Source organism: Haemaphysalis longicornis, unplaced genomic scaffold, assembly GCF_048455015.1.
Source record: "Haemaphysalis longicornis isolate Haplotype H1 unplaced genomic scaffold, Haemaphysalis longicornis Haplotype H1 scaffold_10, whole genome shotgun sequence".
NCBI lineage: Eukaryota > Metazoa > Arthropoda > Arachnida > Ixodida > Ixodidae > Haemaphysalis > Haemaphysalis longicornis.
The window spans coordinates 144,091,736-144,117,861 of record NW_027526204.1 but is presented as its reverse complement, the minus strand read 5'-3'; the positions used below and the strand labels follow the sequence as shown (position 1 = coordinate 144,117,861).

The 26,126-nt window shown below is 50.5% G+C and overlaps 1 protein-coding gene across 2 annotated transcripts in view; it reads left to right on the top strand.

Moving 5' to 3' along the window:
* LOC144159557 (uncharacterized) overlaps positions 1–26,126 on the top strand; it is a 155,344-nt gene that overhangs the window by 51,980 nt on the left and 77,238 nt on the right. The window contains exon 2 of one of the 2 annotated variants that reach the window (XM_077691124.1): positions 15,181–15,228. The exons of the other annotated variant lie outside the window; for it this stretch is intronic. The gene's annotated coding sequence lies outside the window, so the exon portion shown is untranslated. The remainder of the gene's footprint in view (positions 1–15,180; positions 15,229–26,126) is intronic. 2 annotated transcript variants of the gene reach the window in all.

Below are 26,126 nucleotides of genomic sequence, written 5' to 3'. Positions count from 1 at the left end.
TCTAAATAAACCGAACCGCGATCCTCCACCACCGCGGTCGCCCCTTCCCCAACCGCTAAGCTGTCTGCGCCTAGACCTGCAACCTAGCGGCGTTATTTTGATTCCGTGTTTATTTTTCAGTCAGTGTGTTGCCGAAGCAGGGAAGGCGCGAAGACCGCTTGCTGCTGGCAGCAACGTCACCGCGACGTTCGGCAGACGTGCATGATGTATGAAGTGAGGCCACCGCCGCCGGTCGGCGTGGAAGACAGCGTTGATTGTTTGGAACACCGAGCCAGCACTCCCTTTCTCTTTTTCGTTCACTCCTCCAAACGAAAGAAGAGTGCGAGTGCAAGTTAGTTAGTTTTAGCTTTTATTTGACAGGAAGGCCAAAGCCAACGAGGACGTGGTTGGAGCTTTGAGGGAAGGGGGATATGTGGAGTAGGAGGATCAGTTTCAGTTCTTAGTGACACTTCACAGTTTTTGTAGCGTAAGCTACACTGGCCGAGGTTGAGCAGTTTCGCGTGGACCCTGAAGGGCTGAACTGCGCAAGCGCGAGGAGCATTGGACTGATTTGAATTAAATTTGATTGGATTGGATAGGAAATTCAATCCAATTGGAGTGCGGGTGTGTAGAGAATTGGGTCTGCACATTAGCCGGTCTGCGCATTCCAGAGGAGTGAAGTCATAGCCGCGGCAGACGCACTGGCGCCGGCGCGTGCCCAGCTGTGCGCCGCCGTTGCGCAGTAGCCAAGTCTGACGCTCCGCCGGAGTCGCTTGATAGCCGTTTCCCGTGGCTCCTGGAGGGGAGAGCCGTGCTGCGCATGCGCGAGGAGCAGTGACTGGACTGGACTGGACTGGATTGCTGAACCTTAGCTCATGTACATCCTGGCATAGCCGAGCTGAGCCACTGCTAATTTTTTCGTTCACTCTTCGAGACGAAAGAAGAGTGCGAGTGAAAGTTATTTGTAGCTTTAATTTGACAGGAAGGCCAAAGCCAATGAGGGGGTGGTTGGGGCTGTGAGGGAGGGGGGATATATAGAGTAGGAGCATCAGTTTCAGTTCTTAGTGAAACTTCACAGCTTTTCAGTCAGCGTGACGGACTATGCGTCGCCATGTTGGACGACCCGCACCAGACCACTCCTAATTGCAAAGCTAGCAAGCTCCGAAATAAGCTCACCGCAGTCTATGTTGTCTGATACAACCGGGAAGGTAAACGGGGTGCGACGGGATAGAAGCTGTATTCGATGCTTCTGGAAGTATACTGGAAGTATACGCATGACCAAATAAGATGGCGTAAATCACATTTGACGCCCAGATTGCAATAAGGGCAATGTTCCCGACCTTCAGGTCTGCGGGTCCATTTCTGAATTATATAAGGACTATACGCAACGTCAGCCCAAAACTTATTTACGAATACTTCAGCCGCTATTGGTTGCGTGCCAAATGTAAGAGGTGATCTGACTGGGGGACCATCCGGTATTCCCGTTGTCTTGCCTTCTTTAGTCGGAGCGGGGGAAGAGCCGGGGACGTGGGAGGGGAGGGCAGCAAGGAGTTCGGTCCAGAGGAACGAGCGATGCTCTCCTGCGCTGAGAGAACCACAGCGGCGCACTTTTGCATTGCGGCGTTGTTCATGATGTCGTCAGCGGCTGGAGGTGAATAAGCGCCCTGGGCAAGTTGTCCACTAGGTTTCGACTATAAGACATTTGTTCGTGTGGCGCTTTCTTTACAGTTCACGTCGGTCCACTTTTTAATCTCATCTGAGCTGGTGGATGAAAGTGACATTTCTGTGCAGCTGTGTTTCAGAAGATCATGATCATAATGGTGATGAGGACGACGTGATAACTAACATCTTCTCAATACATGCCAAATTATAGCCTTCTCGTCTACTCAGTAGGCTCCTCGAAGATCATTTGGCCTCCATTCAGCCTGATGCGATCATTGTCACACACACCTCACAGTACGCAGAAAAATCAGGAATAGGTATATATTCTCCTACCCTTAACTAGTCCTTTTCGCTTCGGTTAGTTGATTTTACCCACATATTTTATGCTGAATTTTCGGCGATGGTAGTGGCACTACAGAAGTTAGGTGCATCGATTGTTTCTCCGGCTGTAACCACAGATTCGCTTTCAGTCTGCTTTGCCCTATAACTGCCCCTAAAGATTCCCCTCTCCAACGGAAATTTAGATCTATAGTGCCACCTCATCTGACTGAGGCTAACCTTGTTTGGGTTCCTGGGCCTGCATGGATTTTTTTAAACGAAGCTGCTGACTGGCTGACACGGATAGCGCTCCCTGAGCCAGTCGTATAGGTCATACAGCCAACCTTGTTAAATACGGCGGCAAGGTATGGTAGAATGCTAAAACCTCAAGGCCAACAGGAATCTATTTTATAGTCATTGGTAGACTTTAATCGCCTTAAATTTCCCTGGAAACCATGTTGGTGCCCTTCACGTAATCTTGGGTTTATTTTGGTCGCTATCCGCTGTCGTGTTTCATAATTAAATAGGTATCTTTACAGGGTACGTATGACGCAGTGTCCTCTGTGCAGCTACTGCAATGAAGATGAGATCGGTCGGGTTCAGTCTGTTGGGGCAACTGTCGTAATATCTTTAAAGAATGACGTCATTTCACGCCTCGGCCAACCGAACTGCGTGACACGCCGGTTTTTTACGTCCACAGCTCACGATATGGCTGTTACGTCGGTAGTCTGAGCATAGCCTTCGTCAACCATTACCTGCTGGCCTGACGATGTTTTTCTAGGATCAGATACCAGATTATCGAGGTGCCGCTTCCCAGCCTGGGGTATCTGTGTTGTATCTTCATTCACTCGGGGCGTCCGAGACGGGGTTCTGCTGCCTGGCTTAAATGCAACGGCTATAAAGCGCTTCTTTAGACAGGGAACGTGTGCAGGAGTCAACTGCTACGATTAGCCTCGAATTTGAAACGATTATCTCGAGCGTTCTGTGTGTTGCACTCACTTTTTTTTTTTACTTCGCGCTTACCGAGTGCAAGCCGGGTAATTTTCAGCAGCGGGCGGTCTTGCTCAACGCTAACGTCAAGGCCGCAAGTCACGGGATACAGATATACCTCCTTCACGCCTGGCTCGTAGTTTGCTCAACGAAGACCGTAATAACCGGCTGAAGCGTCTCGACAACGTTCCTCGCCTACCACAGCTGTATACCTTATTCGCGCGTGCATAAGGCGCCCGACTTGAGGAGCGTGGTTGCTGTGAGTGCAAAAGGTTTTCAGAGCTGGTACTCAATCACGCAGCGAGTTGCTTTCGCAGGTGATGAAGCCATTTACTATACGGCACTTCAATAGGAAACACCCTTAAAGACTTTAGCCACTGAAGTTCAGAGACGGACAAATATAGCTGGTTTAATCACTGAGTGATGGTTAAAGCGGTTTACAAAAGTGGGAGCGAAATGTGGTGTGACAGTGAATCTATTACCTGGACAATGGGAAAGCTGGGCTCTGTGTTTCTCTTATTCGGAACTAGTTCAGCTTTCTTCGTTAGGCTGATGGCCAAAAAAAAATCATCATACGTGAAATCATAGACGCTAAGTATAGAGGGGCCGTGTGGGACCCCTTCCTTAAAAAAAGATAAGTACCGGCTTGAAATGGTGCAAAGACGCGCTATATGGTTCATTTTTAGCAAATATAAGACCACTGACTCACCAACTTTGCTAATGCTGGAAAACAACATTTCGACCCTAGAACATAGACGAAAAGTTGATCGCGTGGAGTTGTTGTTTGCTTTTTATGCTGGTTCCACAAAGGTAAGTGCGTCGGTATACATACAACCATTTCAATCACGCCCCACAAAAGATCGGCACACGCGCAATTTCCTTCCGTATCAAGCCGGCACAAACATGTTCAAGAATTCGTTTTTCCCACGGTCAGTTTCCGACTGGAATTCACTACCTGAAGCGGTTTTCATATCTCAGTCTTGTAGCGATTTTGAAATTCCCATATTGTCTATGCTGTAGTTTCTTTTTTATTCGCTATGCCTTTATTGTTTATGGTACATTGTGAGTATGTAATGGCGAGCCAGACCTATTTTGCGTTGTTCTGAAGGTCGTGTTCAGCATTGTTTGTAAGGTCCTCATTACATCTCTGTATGATTAATTTATCTTATTGCATTTTGTGCACGCCTGTTTCATTATCATCCATCACGCTTACGTGTGTTTGCCACTGAATTTTTGTGCCTCTCCTACTTGGACTTTTCAATACCGCAGTGTTGTAAATAAATAAACAAACAAACAAACAAACAAACAAACAAACAAACAAACAAACAAACAAACAAACAAACAAACAAATAAATAAATAAATGAATGAATGAATGAATGAATGAATGAATGAAACCTTATTGGCACAAGGAGGGCGACTCGGCCTATGTGGGGGTGGGTGGGGAGGGTGGTGTCAGTTCGGGAAAACTACATTCTCAGATGAATGCCAGTAGCGAGAGTGAAGTCCCACAAGGAGGCAAACACCTGCTTGGCTGTGGCTGCGGGTGGGTAGAGCCAGTCCGTCAAACACGTAATGCTGCTGTGTTTGCAAGACGTGCGGTCTGCGTGCAGACCCGGACACGTCCAAAGGAGATGTTCAATGGTCGGTGTGGCTCCTAAAGAGCACGTGACGCACGTGGGTGGTGTCATGGCCGGCGGAGGTGAATTGCTTGCCGTAGCGCCGGGGAGAACGGGTGACCGCCCTTTTTTTGGTATGTAAGAACGCCACTTGAAAAGGATGTCCTCTGTAAGCGCCGCCCTAGCACGAGCCTTGTGGATCAGAACCTGAAGGCCACGTGGCAGTCCTGTAGGTAGCGGGTAGTCATTGGCAGGGATGTGGCTGCGGAGTCGAGCTCTAGCACATCGCTGGTAGGTGGCACGGGCTTCAAAGGGGTCCAAGTTGGGGTCGTGATGAGGCAAAACTGGGTGGGAGCGGGTGGAAAGAACATCGCTCGCCAGGGCGCGCGCGGCCTCCTTGGAGGAGTTAACGCAGTGCCCTGGCACCCAGTCTACCCGAATTTGTAGTCCTGTTGTACAATGTAGCCTTCGGGCAAGCATCTTGATGGACGCACAGATAGAATTCTGATAAGGCAGCCGGCGCAATGCGCGGACTGCCTCCTGGCTGGCTGTGAAGATAGTTGCATGAGGCTGGTTGGTAGGCCAGTGAGAAATTTGAAGTTGTCGGACAGCCAGTAATATCGCTTCGAGTTGGAGGTGGATAGACGATGGCGCTGTTGGATATTCTTGTTGACAGGCGGCTTGAAATGTCGAGTGAATGGCCGCTAATCCGGCAGTATTCGTGGTGGGGTCCCAAGTGGCGTCGGTATAAACAGCGCTATGTGGAAACCGCTCGGTCATTTCAGATGTGCGTTTGTGTTTGTTGGAGTGGCGAAGCGTAGGACCGGTGACTGGGAGTGGCTTTGGGTTAACGACGATGAAGTCGTCCCATGGTGGAATCGGCAAAGGGATGGGATGTTGTGGTGCCGCGCATTGTGGCAGTAGCGCGAGTAGCGCACGGCCGGCGAGAGTGGATGCTCGTCGGAAGTTTTCTCGTCGGAAGAAGATGCTCGTCGGCGAGAGTGGATGCTCGTCGTAAGCTTTCTCGCTAGCTCCTTATGACGTCACCAGCTTTCTCGTTTGGTCCTTATGACGTAACAGGTGATCAGTTGTCCCGCCTGCAGTGTTCTTCACTATGGGATCCCTGCCTGTATACTGACGTTATGCTATTTACTATGTTTGTCTGATAAAATGAAACTGAAACTGAAAACTGAAACTGATGGCGTGCGCGAGTAGCGTCCTTGACCGAGGCCGAACCGCCAAGAAACGCGATTGTGTGCATGTGGCGCTGTCTGTTCCCTGTTCCGTCTCTATGACTCGTATGCTAACGTACAGTTAGCGCGCTCATAACTCCTTTTTTGAAGTATTCCTCCCATTACGCCACTGCTGACGTCGCGTAGCGCGAAATTTGAAATGGGTTATGGCATTACTTATCTTTATGTAGGTTAAAAAATGTTTGGAAGAAAAATGAAGACGAAGCCAACCAACTAAAGAAAAAAAAAAGGAACGAAGTGAAGCAAGGGGCTGTTGCCCGACTGTGAAGAACGTTTGGAGGCGTTGTCACGAGTTTGTTCATCAGGTGTGCGGGGTGCAGCCATTAACAGACGCAGTCAATGTAGAGTCCCAAACGACAGAAGAAATACAAGTAGCCGAGTGCAAAAAGACGACGATGCCACCACGCGCGAACTCCCTAAAAAGTACAAGCGCTGAAATGTGAAATGCCGAGAGAGCAGAGGGAGGGGTACGGAGTAAAAATCCAAAAGGCAGACGCTATACAAGGCAGGGGGACCGCGATTGCGGCGCACAATGGAATTTCCGCTTCAACCCTCTCTCCTCGGATTTCGAAATTCTTTTCAAACTTTGGCCACTCCCGTTTCCGCACGGCGCGCCAGTCTGCTGCGTGCGTGTACTCGTACATGGCAGAGGACGGACTTTTTTTCTTGCCTTTTGTCTTTCTGGAATTCCAACGAAAGTTGTCTCTCCCTCAACGCCACTTCATGGTCGCGGGGTGGGGCTCGCAAAATTGAAGCGTCCACAGAAGGCAGACAGAGGATAAAAATAGATAAGTAGACAAACAACGGGATGACGCTCAACACGGTGACGGTTTAAATGGAAAGAAGCGGAAACTTGCCGGCGAGGAAGTGGTGCTAAGGGAATACTTACGGGTAGACCCGTCGAAAGCGAACGGCTGGAAAAAGGATTAAAAGAGTCCCGCGCTCTCTGTTTTACGAGCTAAGATAGCGCTTTTTACGGCTTACGATAAGAAAACAATTAGGAAAATCCGAGGAGAGCGCTACTCCCCGGAAGTCGCCTCCAAATGGTCGTCTCTGTGTGTGTTTGGTATACGCGACGCGTATACGGCGTCAATGAAAGTTTCAGGGGCTGTGTTTTAAATCTTTGTTTTGCGTACGCTTTCGTTACGAGTTGTGTGTGTGTTTTAACAGGTTAATCCTATCAACGTCCACGAAGCATTTTCGGTACGTGTTCTTTCGCGATAAACTGTTTTTTTTTTGTACTTTATGCCGCAAGTCCACGACACATGAATTTTGCCGCGTATTGCTTGCTGCTAGGCAAATGGCGCCGAAAGACGCTAGTGCTGTCGTTTGTAGATAGGGAATTTCGCAGACTATTTAGGAATTCGGGTTTAGTTTCAACTCGTTACCTTGTGAACACCAGTGCGACACCAGTGCGACACTGGTGCGACACTAGTGTAGCGCCAGCAGCGAACTCGGCAAGCTCCGTGGCTCATGCCTGTACTATCGTACGGCGTTCACCAATGGATTTGCAGGCGAACATCGAGGGATGACCCAGGGCTGACCAAAGGGCGGTTCATTTAATGGCTGATCACGCTGCGCACGTGATCCAGAATTACTAGGGACCAAGCGGTTACTCACTTGTTACTCATAACACCAAAATTACTGGTGAATTCCTGATGACCAGTGGATCTCCCGCGGGTCAATTATGGGTTACGAATGGTAACCATACTACCCAATAATAACTCCCCAAAGGTAAAAACGCGGACGACACAACTCGCCTGTCTACCTATGTCTTCCCGCCAGCTCCTAATGTATGTTCATAATTAATTTCTTCCCTGAACCGACGCTGCACTCGGCAGCGTATTGATACCACTGTGGCCTAAGCATGCCACCCACGTTGCCGCGCACGGACTTGCACCGATAGCTATGAAAATAAAACGCATTTTGAAGGTGAACGCGAGCTGATTTACCTTTGAAGTATACATTAGTTTAGTAGCTGGAACGTCTAAAACAAACGAACGAGTACAACTGCCCACAGAAAAAGGTCACACAGCGAAAATGGAGCTCCGAAAGCGTAAGTAACGAGGCATATACACTCGCACCTCGTTTTAACAAAGTAGCATGGGGACAGCAAATTAGTTCGTTATATCCGATATTCGTTGTAAAAATCGGCTATAAAAAATCGGTAATCTGGCTCACGCAAAAAATGCTTGATACAAAAATGCTGTTTTAAAGGCTTCGAACCCACTATAAACAAGGTAACCCTTACCTTTCTCCTTGTTGCATTTCGAGCTCAGTGAACCCAAACATGAGTACGTGAAATTACAAAAGAACAGAGTTGACTTGACAAAACAGGCCTGCGTCTTTGTTTATTTGATGAAGGATATGATCCTCGTCTGGTGGATACTTACAGCACTGAGCAGGATGACGTTTTCCGCAGTGTCCTGGAGCAAAAGGCCTTTATACTTCTGCAGTTTCGGACTACGGGGGTCTTTCCAAGGAGCTTCTCAACCTTCTGATCAAATATTTCTTCGTTATATCCGATATCGGGCGCTGAGATCACGGTTCCAGTTTCGTTATAAAAGAATAAGGGTCATTGAAATAAAGCGTGACCAACCAAAGTTCGTATTTAGTTCACTATAGCCGATAATTTCTATATTACTGTTCGTTATAACGAGGTTCCACTGTACAACAAATCCTTTAACAAAGCCCCCGTGCATGATAATGCCTTCGTTATAAGTGATACTTAATTACAAGCGGGTATAATTAGCTCTACTTGCACTGCAGGTGAAACCATGTGAACTCGAATAATGCTATTCCGTTATAATGAGGGTGTACTGCATATGTCGCCGTATACCTTACACACTCAATATCCACACTAGGAGAAGACGGCTGTAGCCTCGGTATGTTAATAGAGTACGACAGGTGAATACAGTAAAACAAAAAAAGCAAGAACCATGCACAAATAGTGCACTTCACAAGTTTCGTGAGCAGGCAATAAACTTCCACTTTCTCCTCGCTCGCAATCGTGTCTCGAGCGTCACGAGCTGCGGTTTTCCCGTCATGTATGGCTTAACGAGAGCGCTGTACTAGCTCGTTAACGCAGACACTCCGCAATCACCGCCGGTTAGACGTTGCCGCGAGCCCCGGGAACGCGGCAAATGTTCACGCTAAATTACGTGATCGGCGCGGGGTGCGTTTATAAGCGTACCCCGCGCCGATCACATAATTTAGGCCGCGAACGCAAGTGGCCCGTATAAGCGGCTCCAAATGTGTGAAGCAGCAGCTGCGAGCCTAAATCGGTGCTTGTCGGTCAATGCGAGATCTCCGCCCGCGATGTACAGAGAGATTAGACTAACGACCGCACGTGGAATAATTCCGCGATTACATCTCGTGCAGCGATTGATACGAATGCGGGATTTCATGCTCGTTTGAAGCTGCTGCCCACTTTGGTATACGAGAGTTCTGAACTATCAGTTCCTCTGATACTTGATGGTAGGGCAGTGTGTATGTACACCCAAGAGCAAAATATTACGAACCACGAAAGTAGCAATTTTGGGTTGCTTCTCTCCCGCGCGGCAGCCCGGGGTACTATGTGCCGTATTCTTCATTACTTCCATAACTATGCGACATATCGCGTGCACACGTTTGTCGGGCTGCTACCGGAAGAGAAATAACCTAAAAATGCCATTTTTCTGGTCCATAAACTTTTGATCGTGGTGTGCATTGCTCTGAGTGTACACTCAGTAATTCAAAAATGCATCATGGCAGTTTTGCGACGTGAAATCGCATCACTGAGTGCCTACTTTGAACCTTGCTGCGAATGTGATCAATCAATCAATCAATCAATCAATCAATCAATCAATCAATCAATCAATCAATCAATCAATCAATCAATCAATCAATCAATCAATCAATCAATCAATCAATCAATCAATCAATCAATCAATCAATCAATCAATCAATCAAACCCCAGCACTCGGCGTGCGCCAGCCTAAGTTCGCCTCGCTATGAAACTGAGAGATGAGTCAGATGACACATCATTGGCTAAACCTTGTCTGCTTTCGCGTCCATCGTGCAACCGTTCCGGCTGTTTGTATGCGTTCTCAACGCAACGAGCGTTAGGCTGTTAATGAGCGGCAGTACGTCGCAATGAATGCCAGCATGCCCGGAAGCTGACAAGTCTAACCTTTATAACAATCGCGTATCGCGCGTAAACGGATAGATAAAAGCGAGGATGCGTGCGTGAAAATTTCGGCTATCTAGTCCGCGCATCACCTTGGTGCCTGCGGCAATTCTGTTTCGGATGTGGAGCAAAAACGCGCAGACACCCGGAAGCGGGACGCACAATGGAAGGCGGGTCGTTGATCAATGATTAATCACGCGCTCTGCGATGTTTCGGCCGATCGAACGGAACACGTGCCGCGGAGCTTTAGTTTCTATAGCGGCGACTGTCATGCATGCGTGCATGTATTGATGTGCTATGAGGGCTCAGACTTGCGTCTATTGCTGCTTTTCTCTGTTAACCTCCAGACAGATAGAATCGAGCCGTCAAAACATTCAAAAAAACGGCGCTATTGGCATTCCGAAGAAAAACAGCGCCTATACAGTCGTATTTTTTACAAGAGAGCGACGATACAACAACGTTTGTGAGCCGCGTGTGCTTGGTAGGATTTCTAAACGCCGCGTGCTTCTCGCATCGCTTATTGATCGTTGCGTGTATAGATGTACGGTGATGATTTTTTATTTGTACCATGAATTCACACTTAAGGTATGCATTTTTAAACAGTTCTACTAGTTCTTGCATGCCCTTGAAGCACTGCGTATGGGCACGAGTATGTCCGCGGCGACATAAAAAATCGACAGGAATACTTGAAATGTGCAATAAAGGGGTTCTATCATTGATGTACAACAATGCAGAAATTTCGATGTCAATGTAAAATAACGGGGCTGTTTTTTTTTTTTTTTTGTCCTAATCTTTTCATCAGCCGAACAGGCCTTTTTCCGAACCTTTATTTTTATGATTGTGCTTCCTGAACCTTTAAGTTTTCAGAATAATTTTATATCTGATTGCTAGCGTGGCATTTTTACACACATATTCGAGCTTTGACCAACTTCCTAGTCGCTTACGTGCGTAACACGGGGTTACTACCATCCCCTGAAACTGCTGCGGGCTTCTCTATTTTACCGTTTAAACGCGTGTTACACTACCACGAACTGTGGTTGTGTCACTTCCAAGACGTTTTCACTCGTAACCCTCGTGCCCAGGTATACCTGCTACCAGAAAAAAAAAGTTACATTATGCTACTGCGCTGCAGAGCCTCGCAAAGCAATCGCCCAAATATTAACATATATGGAAATCTCGTTAGGCCTGCCTACGCTACATTTTCATTCATTCATTCAGGTTTATTCACTTTCGTCATACATAGTCCTTTTGTCTGGTATGCCTAAGCCCTTTTGTGCCGGCCATCAAAACGTCTTCAGGTCTATATTAAAAAAATAAAAGCACGTCGATACTCTTGGCTCACCGATTATTACGGAGGGGTGCATGAAATGGCATGTGAAGCGTTACCAAGACGACGGCGTTTTTTTATTTTTGCTCTCGAGCAAATCAAATCGCCCTTGAACGCTAATCCCACAAAGATAAAACGAAAGGAACACCCGAGTACGTTAGGAGTAAGGAAGACGAAATTGGGGGAATCCAACGGACGAGGCGTAGGACCTTCGCTTCATTTCCTACCAATTTACATGCAAGCGCCGGAAAGAAAAAGAAAGAAGGTGCGCAAGACGAAGAAGCGTGGGACAGATTAAGAAGGCATACCAGCTCTGCAACAAGACTAGAAGAAGAAGAAGAAGAAGAAGAAGAAGAAGAAGAAGAAGAAGAAGAAGAAGAAGAAGAAGGAGGAGAGAGAGAGAGAGAGAGAGAGAGAGAGAGAGAGAGAGAGAGAGAGAGAGAGAGAGAGAGAGAGAGAGAGAGAGAGAGAGAGAACTATCGTGCGTAGATTGCGGCTCCTGGCATCGCAAATAGCAGTCCACCACGCAACGAATTCTCATCAGCGTCTATGGGGTCACCTTCCATCCACCGTCCACCTTCTCTGGGGAGCGGACTTATCTCTCAGGGCTCATTGACTGCGGAGGAATGGCCGGACCTCGTGTGCACGGTTGCTGTACAGGCATACCTATACACACACGCGCTTAGGGGAGGAAAGCGCACAGGTGTGCGTTCGTACAGCCACGGGTATACGGGAAAGCGAGTGGTGGGCGCGCAAACAGGTAACGCTAAAAAAGAGATAGAACACGTAAAAAAAGAGAGGACCTACTGCGAGGTAGAGGAAGGGAACAGAGGCAGGTGACAGGCATGGAAAATTTAACCCCGGACCGCGATGAGCTCCCACAGAAGCTCTTTTATTCACGAAACTACCTGGATTCGCTCGAGCCGTTCCCCGACACCGTCTTTCGGCGAAGGTATAAAATAAACGAGGTGCAGGTAAAAACGAAAAAATCCAATTTCTCCGCTGCGCTGTTTTCGCCTTGCTTCACAATTCGTTCGGGCTTAGCGTTTTACCCGCGCTTGTAGTTGATCTCTACTTGTGCAGGGATGATCTCTGGCTTCACCGGAGCGCGCGGCCGGTCGTCGCTCGCAAAGCGCGGAGACGCAGAGCTGCGAAAATTGTAGTAGAACCAGAGAAAAAAAAAATTTTTTCCAGCCCGAGAATTTCCCCTCTCGAACAACCCACCGCCTCATTTGCTGCGGAAGGCCTTCCCATCTCATTATGCATGGTGTGGCAGCGCGGCGGCCGGCGGAGGAAATACGAGGAGGGGAGGTACCACGCCCTTGCACACGCGAAGGCTGCAGTTAACGATAAACCACGGCCTTCTTCGTCGCCCTTGATTTGCTTTACGAGCCACATAACCCGAGTAATGCCACCAGCGGCGTAATTTATACCAGCCGTCGCGCCCACGCGGGGCTGCGGATGACTCCGCGGAAGGCACCTGTGAAAGCTGGTGGAGTGCGGACGCCTGCTCTTTCCGTTGGGGTCGTTTCCGCTGTACGCCTCACTAGCGCTCCTTTATTGCCGAAGTGAACACTCTTCTCGCTGTAGGAGAAAAAGAGGAGCAGTGGAGAGGAGAAAAAAATGAAGTGGGAAGAAAACTAAAAGCGGCAAAGATAACGAGAAACTTTTCTTTTGCGTATCTCACTAAAGCGTAGAGGAATTCCATCTCGTTAGGGTCAAGGACGCTACAAGCCTGTGTTCTCGCTCGGCCGCCCACATCTTTCGACAGTGCAGCGTTGTCTTTATTCTTCGTACTCTTATTACACGAACCAACGTTAAAAGTTGAAGTGGAATGAAAGCAGGGGGGGTCTGGTACTCGACTCTAACTCTGCGGAATTTGATCGAGACAGCGCGCTCCATTGCACAACAGTGAAAACGCGCTCGTTGGCGGTGCGCGTGTGTGTGTTAGACATTGTGAAATGCGTGTTTGGCGTGCGCGTGTCAACTAATCGCGTTGAATAAATAATGAAGCGGAGGTCTTGTTGCAAAGCCCGGCAAAGGTTGGCATCGGGGTTATGTCGTCACGGCGCAGCAACGATTCCGTCTCGTTAAACATCCAACGTCCGGGTACCGTAATCCGCGCCCCGTGCAGTCGGGCGTGGGAAAGGCGTCACGTGGGTTTGGGCACATGTTGGGTCTATTTCTAGCTGGGATAGGCGCCCGACACGACCATTCGGAGTGTGCGTTGAAGTCGCGTGCCAGCTTTGCCTTTGTCGTGGAAAGTCGGGGGATAAGTTAGCACCGAGCGCATTGTGAGGAATTTGGCGTTTGTTTCCAGCGAATTAACTTGCTCCGAGGTTTCTGCAGTTCGAATATTGTCGTCATTGTCATTCTTGCGCTGATGATGCTGTTGCTGCAGCTCGTAAAAGTTCCTGTTTCTCTTGAGTGTGCACTCGTAGGAAGCGTCTGTGCCACACTCTTTCGCACTGTCAAACATGTGGAATATGTCTGGTGTGTTTTGTTTTTTTTGACAGCGAAGCTGGTAAGGCTCAATTACGGGAAAATATTGTAACGTAGTATTTTGGTTACATACTGCCGCTACTGTAGCATGAAGATCGGAATGAAGAAGTCGAGGCGTCGAAGAAGTTTTAAAGGTTAACTTGTTTAATCTACTGATGACATTGGTGACATTTAGCACATACGAACTTGAAACAATTACACTTATTACATAGATGAAAAAAGACAGTCAAAAGATTGGGAGTACTTAGCGGGACATGGCTGATTGGATCTCGGTCTCCCGGCGGGAGGGCACGACGACGGGCGGCAGAGTATCTGACGTGAGCCCTGGTGCAGGCCGCCGCTCTCCTGCTCTCCCTCTCGCGCCAGAGGGGCCGCGTTATATTTGCTTTGGGGGGACGCATCGGGGAAAAAGCGCATCCTAGCGTGTGCGGACTATCGGGAGCAAGTCTTAGGCACACCCGCAGCCAATCAGGAAGACGCTTCTAAGCTCCAATCAGACATGTCCCCGCCAAAGTGAAAAGGACCAAAAACACAGACACAAGGTTTCGACTCGAAAACGCGCGCTTGGAGAATTACGGGCGTAGAGCAAGTAGTTAGACAAAACGCACTAAAGTAAACAGGAGAAAAGGGAAGGTCGTCGGAAGAACACAGCGGCCCGCGTAGGCGCGCAACGGGGGGTCGGAGACGCCAGTGCGTGCGGTAACAGAAGCCGAGGCGAGGGTTCGCTTCCCCCAACAGCCGTCGTCTCCCGGTCGGCCGACGGGCCGACACACGCGCCGGAGCCGTTTCTCAGAAAAATAGGGGGCCACGGCCCAGCCGCGTCCGAAGCGCTTTCGCACACAACATTTTGGAGGAAGAGCCCTGGCTGTGGGCAGAACTTAAAAAACAACCAGAAAACATCAAGAGATCTCCGCTTCGCGACAATATTCTTCTGAACTTACGCTGCATCGTCTTCTTGCAGGCTCGTCCCCGTAGTTTATGTCCCATACGGATCACAACAGAACAGAACACAACACGGCAACACGCAACGCAACGCAACGCAACGCACACTCACTCACTCACTCACTCACTCACTCACTCACTCACTCACTCACTCACTCACTCACTCACTCACTCACTCACTCACTCACTCACTCACTCACTCACTCACTCACTCACTCACTCACTCACTCACTCACTCACTCACTCACTCACTCACTCACTCACTCACTCACACAGCGTCCTGCTAGGAGCCGTCGAACTGCTTTAGGCTTTCTTAGCAAGCCGCTAACAGCGCGTAAATTGAACGCGAATTTGTTGGACGCAAACATGTTGAATGCACCTGCATTCCTTTGTTTAATTCGCGTTTTCTTCCGGTTCTGCAGGTGCGGTGATTTCGTGCAGCGGGGTCGGCTCATTGGACTTACATAGAGGTGAGTTGGAGCTGCGCTCTTAAGCGCCGTTATTCGGTTTACACCGTGTCGGCGTAGCCAACCGGCACAAGCCAAGGCAGAGAACAGGGAAGGATGAGGTACGGGAGGAAAGACATCGAGGAGGAGAGTACGGTGCTAGCGTGGAAGGGAGAGTGAGGAAGAAAGCGGCGGACAAGGGGAGCACGGTTATTGCTAGACTCCTTCTGGTAGACCGCTTGACCAAAGCCTTCACCGTGGTTACGAGAGAGCGTGCTACTAGAGCGAGAGCCGCGAAGGAGACGTCGGTGCTACGTTAGCGTATGAGGGTCTTTGGATTAGGTTCCGATAGGTACAGGAAATTGCCGGTTAAACAGGACGTCTCGGAAGCAGTTACTCGACAACCAGTATAGATTTTTTTGTGATTGTCTCTGGGTTTGTGCTGATCTGGATTGTGCGGAAACGGTTAATCACCGAAAAAAAAAAGAAACAAAATCCTAATATGCGCGCTGAATGAATGTTTAATGTCATATAAACGTAATCGTCGGACACTTTTTAAAATAAACCCATTAGTATGATATTAGGAAAGATAAATAGAACGAGCAGTCCACGTCGCAAAACAGTTTCTGGCTTTTGAGCCGTTCAACGTGACGGCATCCACGTGCGTCAACATTATAAAATTTGAAAGGACAAGATACCGGCGATGTGTCTATATCTTTGTATCTTTGGACGTCTTATCAACTTATAATAACAGATGAGGCCGTTGTTCCAGACGTCGTCTCACTCCATATAGGGAACAGTTGGTGGAGCGGGAAATAGCCCACACGGTTTTTTAAGAGTCGAAGTATGGGCTATTGTTCGATAGTCACGCAAGTTTTTTTTTTTCTTTGTTGGAGGCGTCCAATCGTTTTCTCAAAATCGCAGCGATCCCAAACGACATTGCAAAGGGCTGGGATATATGACGCATTACACCAGAAGCCCGGTTGGCGCGCTATTGCTGGCTTGTTCATACGTGGCTCCTTTCAGCTGTATCGTCAGTATCATCATCATCTAATCGGGTGGAAAATTGGGAGACGGAAATCTAGATACAGAATTTGCGGTGGGTACCAGAATTCTAAAAATATTACACAACATTGGAATAGAGCTACCATGAAATTCTAACTATGGTCACATGACCTAAGCTTAGAAATAAACGTGTCTTCACCATCATCATCAGCCTGCTTGTGTCCACTGCAGGACGCAGGCCTCTCCCACATTCTTCCAGCCGTTTTTGGCCGATTCTTAGCTTCCAGATGCTCTCATGTCATCCTTGTACAGATTTATAGGTCTTACTTCTACTCCTTTGGCTCGGTAGGCACTCTGTTACCTGATGGTCGGGATTATCCGCTGTCAGTTCTCCACATTACATAGCCAGCCCAAGTCCACTTCTTCCTTTTAATAAGTATTCCAGCAGTCGGCATGACACCCTAACGCAATTGCCTGGATGAATCTTGTCTCATAATTAACGAAAAAAACCTAACCAAGCACTCCCCTATAGAGAAGGGGGGTGCGCGAAAAGATTGTCACCATTCAGTATAGACCAAACCAAACTCAAAACCCCAAACCAACCCTTAACCAAACCCACACCCAATCAACCCCAACCCAAAACCTCACGCAACCCAAACCACACGCCACCAAACCCACTGGCAGAGCTTGACCCGATCCTAAAAGGAAGCAATATGCACCACACACACACACGCACACGCACGCACGCGCACGCACACACACACACACGCACACGCACGCGCACGCGCACGCACGCGCACACGCACACGCACGCACACACGCACGCGCACACGCACACGCACACACACACACACACACGCACACGCACACGCACACGCACACGCACACGCACACGCACACGCACGCACGCACACACACACGCACGCGCACGCACCAGGTAAAAAATCCCCCTTACCAAATGAATAATCACAAACAGATTCACCTCCGCTGGCGTGTCTGCTGTCATGCTATAGCTTTCGGCAACTTTTAAACCAGCCGCTCAATTCCCGGCATGCAGCACGGCCTGTCCAACGTCAGCGTCCGTCCCAACGACGCAGCGCGATGATCACCTCCAATGCTTTGCATATAAATACCGTGTCCGGATTTGCGCATTCGGATAGACGTAGGCTTCATAATGCGAGGGACTAAGGTTTGATTTCGACGAAGGGAAGCGTTTTTTTAGATGCGACGCTGAGAGGAGCATCTCTTGCCGGCGGCCCTGTCCTTCCTGCGTCGTCGTTGTCCGCGTACGCACAGCTGCGTCTCTCCTCCGCTCACCCCCTCTCCTCTCGCCATGATAGCGCGCCCTCTCCCCCAACATCTGTGGCGCGCGCAGTGCGCCGCGCTCTCTAACTCCGCCGGTGGGCGGCGCAAGCGCGCTGTGCGCATGTGCAGCGCCCTCTCTCTCCGCGGTCTCCTCTCTTTCGGGTGCGGAGTGCCGCGCTCCGGCCGGTCTCTCAGTCGACGGTCGTCCGCGCTACGTTTGCTCTCTCTCTCTCTCTCTGTCTCTCTCTCGCTGTTGAGTAGTGTTTTCTTTGTCGAAAACAGTACGGAAAACCGCAGGCGTGAACTTGCCTTTAGATATTAGCGAGTTCCCGCTCGACTGCGCGTAACTTAACGGGGCGGCTGGTGCCGCGCGCGCAGGAGCTCTCCAAGGAACGATGCGAACAGTTTGGGTTCACTTGAAGCTCTGTTTTATTATACGCACAAGTATACACTACTGAAAGAGGGTAAGGGCACGAACAAAGAGGAGAGTCTCGGTGCCTCAAGTGGCGATGGTTGGCGTCGGTTCGTCTGCAAGCGCGCACACACATAAACACACGTCGCTCGCTGGCGCCGCACCGTCCGGGGTCAGTGGCATGGTGTCGGATGCGCCGCATGGTGTAAACAGCGGCCGCTTTTCGTTCCGATCCTCGTCTTCGGTTACTTGATCCGGGGCCTCAAGGTCCTCCCGAGCTCTTCCCCGTCAGCGATGTGTGAACTTTAGGCACGCCTTCCGAGAACGGAGGAATTCTTAACATCCTCCCCCCCAATGAGCCTCTGCTCATTCTTATTACAGCTCCAGAGGGTAAAGCGCTTGAACTGGCCGCCGTAATTCTTTCTTATTAGGAAGAACTATTCTGCAGGCCCGAGCCTTTCCGTCTCGTCCGGGAAACGTCTCGACCACCCTGCAAAGTTTCCACAGCTGGCGAGGTGTTTTATCTTCGCCGAGCAAGACAATGTCTCCCTCCTTGACGCTCTTCTGCGGGAGCCCCGCTGCGAAGTGCGCCGAACGTAGCTCCAGCAGATATTCGCGTCTCCATCGTCTCCAGAACAAATCCATAAGGGCGCTGCGTCGCTGCGATTGCCTTGTGACTGTACTCTTCGTAGATGTCGTTACGATATTACCGCCGGGGGAGGGCAAACTAGTAAGCCTACGTCCGATGAGTAAGTGCGACGGGGTCAAAGGCGTGAGTTCTTCCGCCTGAGAGTGCGCGTAGGTGAGCGGACGAGAATTGACAACCGCTTCCGCCTGAGTGAGAATGGTTACTATGCTGTCGTAGTCGAGTGCACTTCTTCCAAGAACCTTTCGGAGAACGTTCTTGACTGTACGTACCATTCTCTCCCAGAAACCACCCCACCATGCTGCTCTTTCCACTATGAATTTCCAAGTTATTCGATGGTCACTTAGGTATGCCTGAGTGTCGCTTCCCTTGATGGCGTGGAAGATTTTGTTCAGGTCCGCTGAGGCTCGCTTGAATGTGAGAGCGTTGTCCGAGTACACAGTTTTCGGTATTCCTCTTCTCGCAATAAATCTCCTCAACGCCATAAGAAATGTCTCAGTAGTGAGGTCTCTTACCAGCTCTAGGTGTACCGCCCTGGTTGTAGCGCAAGTAAAGAGCGCTATATAAGACTTCCGCATGCTTCCTTGGTCCGTGTAAAATATGGGGCCCGCGAAGTCTACACCCGTAACCTCAAAGGGGTCCGCCTGAGTCACCCTGTCAGCTGGTAGCGGGGCCTGAGCTTCCGCGGCAGGTCGACAACTCTGTCTTTGACACGGCACGCAGCGTCTTATGGCTGATTTCACGGCTTGTCTTGCACGAATGATCCAGTAGTTCTCACGGAGGTGGGATAACGTATCTCGTACTCCTGCGTGTAGAAGCCGCTTGTGTTCCCCGCGAATCAGAAGGCCAGCGTAAGGGTGCCTCGCAGACAGAATGATCGGATGTATTGTTCTCTCTTGCTCTGTACTGTTTTGCAGCCGACCTCCAACCCGTAGCAGTCCCTCGTTGTCTAGGAACGGGTTCAAATCTTTTATCGGGGATTTTCGGTCGAGCGGCTTGGATGCACTGAGGGTCCGTACTTCATTTCCGAATGTTTCCATCTGTGAAATCCTCAGCCAGTACCTCTCCGCCTCGGTCATCTCTTCGGCTGACAGGCTACCCATCCTTTTCTCCGAAGAGGTTCGGCAGTTGTAGAGGAAGCGCTTGATCCACGCTGTTGTCCGAAGCACTCTAGTGAGGGAACTCTTTTCGCTTAGGTTTATCAGAACAGCTGGTTCGCCGTCTGTTATGGTGTTTAGCACCGGCGTTCTGATTTCTTCTTGCCAGAGTTGGGGATCAGCAAGGCAGGGTTCGAAGGCGGGGTACGTTTTGCTTTTGTTGAGCCACTCTGGCCCTTCCCACCATTGCTTAGCATTCACCAAAACTGATGGTAAGATACCCCTGGTTAATATGTCTGCGGGGTTTTCCTTTCCGGCACAGTGCTTCCACACTGCGGGATCGGTCAGTTGTTGTATCTCTTGGACTCGGTTTGAAACAAAAGGCTTCCATTTGGAGGCGGAACTTTTGATCCAGCTTAAGGCTATCGTTGAGTCTGTCCAGCAGTGAACTGTCATGCCTTCAATTCCCAACTGTTTCGTCAGGTTTTTTGCCAGCCGTGCGCCGATAACGGCTCCCATCAATTCCAGTCGCGGTAGTGACAGTCGCTTGAGAGGAGCCACTCTCGCTTTAGCCATCAACAATGTCACCGTGGTGCATCCATTTTCTGTCCTTGCTTTAACATAAGCAACAGCGCCGTATGCCTTTGGGCTGGCATCACAGAACACATGGAGCTCCACTTCTGTGCACGCATGGCTGAGGCCACGAGCGAGCAGCCTAGGTGTTGCGATCTGCCTCAGCATAGGCAGCTGGTGGCACCACTTGTCCCACGTCTCAGCTATATCGGGCGGGAGACTTTCGTCCCAGTCTGTCCCTCGTCCCCACAGGCTCTGAAACATTACTTTCGCAGTAGTCGAAATTGGCGCGAGGAAGCCAAAGGGGTCAAACACGCGTGCAGATGCCTGCAGAAGAAATCGCTTCGTGTCCTGTCGCTTGCTCAAAAAGTCAATCAGCGTGTTCATCTCAAACACAAAATCGTCACTTTCTGGCCTCCACTCGACTCCAAGAATTTTTGTCATCGTCACGTCGGAAAATCCGCTTTTGGTTCGATCTGTTTCCGACAATGCCTCTTCGAGCTTGAATTCGTTCGATTTCCATTTACGGAGGTTCATGCCAGCTAGCTGCATGATTTCCTGTGATTCTCGACAAATCTTTTCCGCCTCCTCCAGGGTGTCAGCTCCCGTTACAAGATCGTCCACGTACAAGTGGTTACGTAGCATCTCTGATGTTGCAGGAAACAAGTTATGCACAGAGTCGAGATGGTGCTTTAAGGTAGCTGCGAGCAGAAATGGACTAGAGGTAACTCCAAAGGGCACTCTTGTCATTCGATACTCCTTGATCGGTGGAAGAACTTCTCCCCGTCTGGGAACGCTTTCGTACCAAAGGAAGCGTAGTGCATCGCGATCCATTTCCGCAAGCCCAACCTGGAGAAAGGCCTTCTCAATGTCAGCCATGATGGCCACATTGTGCATCCTGAACCTAATGAGGATATCCGACAGGTTCGGATTTAGGTTCGGCCCAGCAGATAGTACCTCATTCAAAGACCGCTGACCTGGTGCGCTTGACGAAGCATCAAAAACTACTCTTAATTTGGTAGTTTCACTGCTCGGGCGCGTTACGCCGCGACGCGGCATGTAATAAACAGGCCCCCTCGGGGACTCACCCGCTTCGGGAACTTCCTCAGCGTGTCCGGTAAGGAGGTAGTCCCGCATCGCACTGTCGTAGGCCTCAGCCGTGCCTTCACTGCGCAAAAGCTTTGTAGTCAGAGAGGAGAGCCTCGCAAGAGCCGTCGTCTTGTTATCCGCAAGCTCGTGTATGTTTTCTTGCCAGGGAAGGGCAACGCAGTAGCGACCGTCCTTGTAAGCGACGTTTTCTTTGAAGTCCTGTAGCACTTGCTTCTCGGTGTGGGTGTTATCTGGCTTGTCCGTAATGCCTATGTGCTCCACCTCCCAGAATGATTTTAGCTGCTTGGAAAGATTGTCGTCATCCAGGTCGGCGCTTACTGTTACGCGCAAGACCCCGGTGCTGGCGTGATAGGCGACAGCGGATGACGAAGTTGACGCACTTCCCTGCAACGTCCATCCGAAAACCGTCTCCACGGCGACGAGCCCGCTTTGTAGGCGCTTGATGTTACCGGTGGCCACCTCCCAGTAATAATCGGCTCCTAGGAGGAGTCCTACTTCGTCGAGACGGGACCCATCGACCGAGCAGTCGGCGACCTCCATTCCTTGTTCATTAAGGTATGCCACGGTGGTCATCTCAGGAGCTGGTATCACGTCGCAGCAAATAAGAGGGACCTCCAACGCTTCCACTCGGATTTCGTTTCCGCTGTGTTGGTTGCGCAGCCACAGCTCGACGCGGCGGCATTTTCTTTGCTCAGTGGGCCTCTCGTTGCCAAAGGTCATAATTGTCAGTTTTTCCTCTCCCAGGACGCGGAGTTTTAGCCGTCGCGATAGTTCTTGTTTCACAAATGTGCGCTGACTTCCTCCGTCGAGGAGGAGCCTCACTTTGGATCGCTCGTGAGGTCCCTCTGCCCAAACTTGAGCAGTTTGCAGCATAATGCGGACAGCGCCAACCGTCGCTGCTACCTGAAGTGACGACTCTGCGGTAGGCGCTGGCGGGGCCGCAACCTGGCTCGATGGTTCCTGGGCGGGTCTGTTGTTGAGGCCGCAAAGAGCAGTGGCGTGTCGAGCTGAGCACTTCGCGCAAGTGAGCCATTTTGCCGTACGACATTCAGCTGCTCGATGGTTTCGTTTGGTGCATTTGAAGCAACGTCTCTCTTGTTTCAGTATGTTGCTCTTTTGTTCGAGAGAAACACCCGCCTGGCAGTCGGCTGTCAGGTGATCACGTGCTTTGCAAAAGGCGCATGCATTTTCCTTCTTATCCGCGAACGCTGACAGGACTGACGACGATGCCTGCTTTTGGTCGTTTCCCATGCGGTTCTGTTTGTTTCGTGGCGAATGAGACTCTTGAAACCGACAAGTACCGTACTCTGCTCTCTCTCTGCTCTCGATTTCATTTCGCAGGAAGTCTAGAAAACTCAGTAGCTCATTCTCGGTTCCATCACTGCGAGCTGTCTTCCTGCGACAGTACTCCAAGCGAAGCTCCTTAGGAATGCTCTTTCGGAGGACCGTGAGCAGCAGCACTCCGTAGCCGCTCGGCGGCACGCCCAACGCCTCCAAACTTCGGACACCAGCCTGAATTTCATCGTACAGCATCCTCAGCCTCCCTGTTTCCTCGACGTTCAGCACGGGTCGAATCGACAGCAACCGCGACATATGATCCTCGATGATCACCTCATCTTTGCCGAACCTCTCCAAAAGGGTTTTGACCGCGATCTCGTAGTTTCTGTCTGTCAACGTAAGGCCTTCGATTGCAGCGGCAGCTCGTCCTGTCAGATAGCTTGGCTGGAAGCGCTGAATTCTTGTGGATTGTCGACTCGAATTCGTTCCAGAATTTCGGCCATGAGCGCACGTCTCCGTTGAATTTTGCAATTTCGAGCTTCGGAAGTCTGGTGGTTGCCTCTCGTGATTGAAACGACGTCGTACTTGACGCGGGAGCCGAGGACTGTGTGTTGCTCGTTGAACTGGTGTTAACTTGCGATGAAACCGCCGGGGCAATGTCGCTAGCTGTTCCCATTTTGAAAGCTCTTTTGAGGATTGTTTTCATCGAGCTTATTTTTGTGCTGTACGCACTACAGCTGGCCAATTCTTCATCAAGCTGGTCGATGTCTATCTTCTTTTCGACGTTCTCGTTAGCTACTCTAAGCTCTTCAGATTGTTGGATAAGCAAGTCAAACAATTCTTCCAGCTCACCGATCGCTGCTGGTGACGCTTGCAGTAGCTCATTGGCGGTTGCAATGGTCTTGTCGATGCTGTTGCGAATTGCTGCTTGCTTTCTCTGGAGTCGATCCATGATGCTCTCGGTGTCGCTTGGTCGACTTCTCCCGGGTTTCGGCACCAAAAATGTTGAGTAGTGTTTTCTTTGTCGAAAACAGTACGGAAAACCGCAGGCGTGAACTTGCCTTTAGATATTAGCGAGTTCCCGCTCGACTGCGCGTAACTTAACGGGGCGGCTGGTGCCGCGCGCGCAGGAGCTCTCCAAGGAACGATGCGAACAGTTTGGGTTCACTTGAAGCTCTGTTTTATTATACGCACAAGTATACACTACTGAAAGAGGGTAAGGGCACGAACAAAGAGGAGAGTCTCGGTGCCTCAAGTGGCGATGGTTGGCGTCGGTTCGTCTGCAAGCGCGCACACACATAAACACACGTCGCTCGCTGGCGCCGCACCGTCCGGGGTCAGTGGCATGGTGTCGGATGCGCCGCATGGTGTAAACAGCGGCCGCTTTTCGTTCCGATCCTCGTCTTCGGTTACTTGATCCGGGGCCTCAAGGTCCTCCCGAGCTCTTCCCCGTCAGCGATGTGTGAACTTTAGGCACGCCTTCCGAGAACGGAGGAATTCTTAACACTCGCATTACCCGACGATTGCAATCGACCCAACGGAAACGCACAATGGACCCCCTTCAGCGTCGCATCACACCAGGGTTCCCGCGAGGGAACCCCGGTGTGATTATTTGTGGAGTGGAGTGGAATAAACTTTATTATGTGCCTGCAAAACTCGCGTGCACGCACGCTAGTCGACCGGGCCTAGGTCACCGTCGGGGAGACGTCTTGGCTAGGTTTCTTCTCCCCACATGCGGGGTGTCGGAAGCCTGCCTCGTTGTCGCCTCTTGGGCTTGCTGGACGGCCCAGAGTTGTTCTCCTTGGTCGTAGGATGTCAGCGCCGCTGCTAGTCGCGGCGGAAGGGTTCCGGACTTTGCTTCTTCGGGGTGTTCGTTGCAATTCCACAGCATGTGCGTTAGAGTAGCCGTCTCCCTTCGGCAGACCCTGCACTTGCTGTCTGGGTAGGCATCGGGGTATTGTCTGTGCAGAAGTAGCGGCGTTAGGAGGGTTCCGGTCTGCAGTTGTCTGAAGATGACAGCCTGGGCTCTGTCCAGCTTGTCGCTGGGTGGAGGGAGAGTCCTGCGAGCCAGGCGATACGCTTTGGTGATCTCTTGGTAGTTGACGAGTCTGTCCTTAGTGCTGAACCAGAGTTGTGTGGCCTGTTCGTTGCCAGCGCGGAGAGATAGAGCGCGCGCTGCGACGTGGGCCGACTCGTTTCTGTTTTCGTTTGTCTCTGAGACCTTGCCTTCGTGTGCTGGGAACCAAGTGATGTGTTTCCGGTTATGAAGGTCGGCTCGCTCCAGGATGCGGGCCGCTTTGGGTGAGATCTCCCCTTTGGCATAATTCCGTACTGCTTGGCGTGAGTCGCTGAGGACTGTAGTGCAGCCTTGGTCGGCAAGCGCCAGGGCTATGGCCACCTCCTCGGCCTCCTCGGACTTGACGCAAGTTATGCTCGCAGCGGATCTTGTAGTGCCTGCAGCGTCAACTACCGCCACGGCGTAGCGGCTGCCGCCCGCGTATTCTGCAGCGTCGACGAAGCGAGCGCCGGGGTCCTCGCTGAGTTTGTCCGTGAGGGCCTTGGCTCGGGCTTGGCGCCTGCCTTTGTTGTGTTCTGGGTGAACGTTCCTAGGTATTGGGTCTATGCGTAGGGCTTGGCGAACTTCGTTGCTGAGTGTGCTCTTGTTTCCTTGCTGTCTGTGGTATCTGATATGCAGTTTTTCGAGGATTTTGTGACCTGTCTTTGTTGCCGATAGCCGTTCGAGTTGAGACACTCTCTGTGCTTCTGTTATTTCTTCGAGCGTATTGTGGATTCCTAGTTGTAGCAGCAGATCGGTGTTCGTGGTATCCGGTAGGCCGAGAGCGATCTTGTGAGCCTTGCGTATCAGTATGTTGATCTTTTTCCTTTCACTTTGGTACCAGTGGTGATATGCAGCCACGTAGGTTACGTGACAGATCACAAACGCTTGAATTAGGCGGACTACATTGTCCTCCTTCATGCCTCCCCGTTTCGAGGTTACTCGTTTGAGTAGCCGGGTGGCGTTGGCTGTCTTGTATATGAGACGGTTGACCGTGTCCCCATTCCTCCCATGAGATTCGATGACCATTCCGAGGATTCTGATCTTAGGTACCGTGGGTATGATGGTACCATCTTTGGTGCGTATCGTGATCTTATCCCGTTCCCTTTGTGGTTTACTCTTGTGTTTTCTTGCCGGTTGGTACAAGAGTAGTTCCGACTTCTTTGGTGAACATTTCAGGCCAGTGTCTTGGAGGTAATCTTCGATCTCGTTGACCGCTCTCTGGAGTACTGTCTCGATGTTTCCGTCGCTGCCTTTGCATACCCATAGGGTAATGTCGTCGGCGTAGATCGTATGTTCGACGTCCTCAAGCTTCTCGAGTCTCTCGGCCACTCCGATCATGACAAGATTGAAGAGCATTGGGGAGATTACAGACCCTTGTGGGGTGCCCTTGTGCCCCATGGTACGTTCGCCGACTCTTAAGTCTCCCGCCAAGAGTTC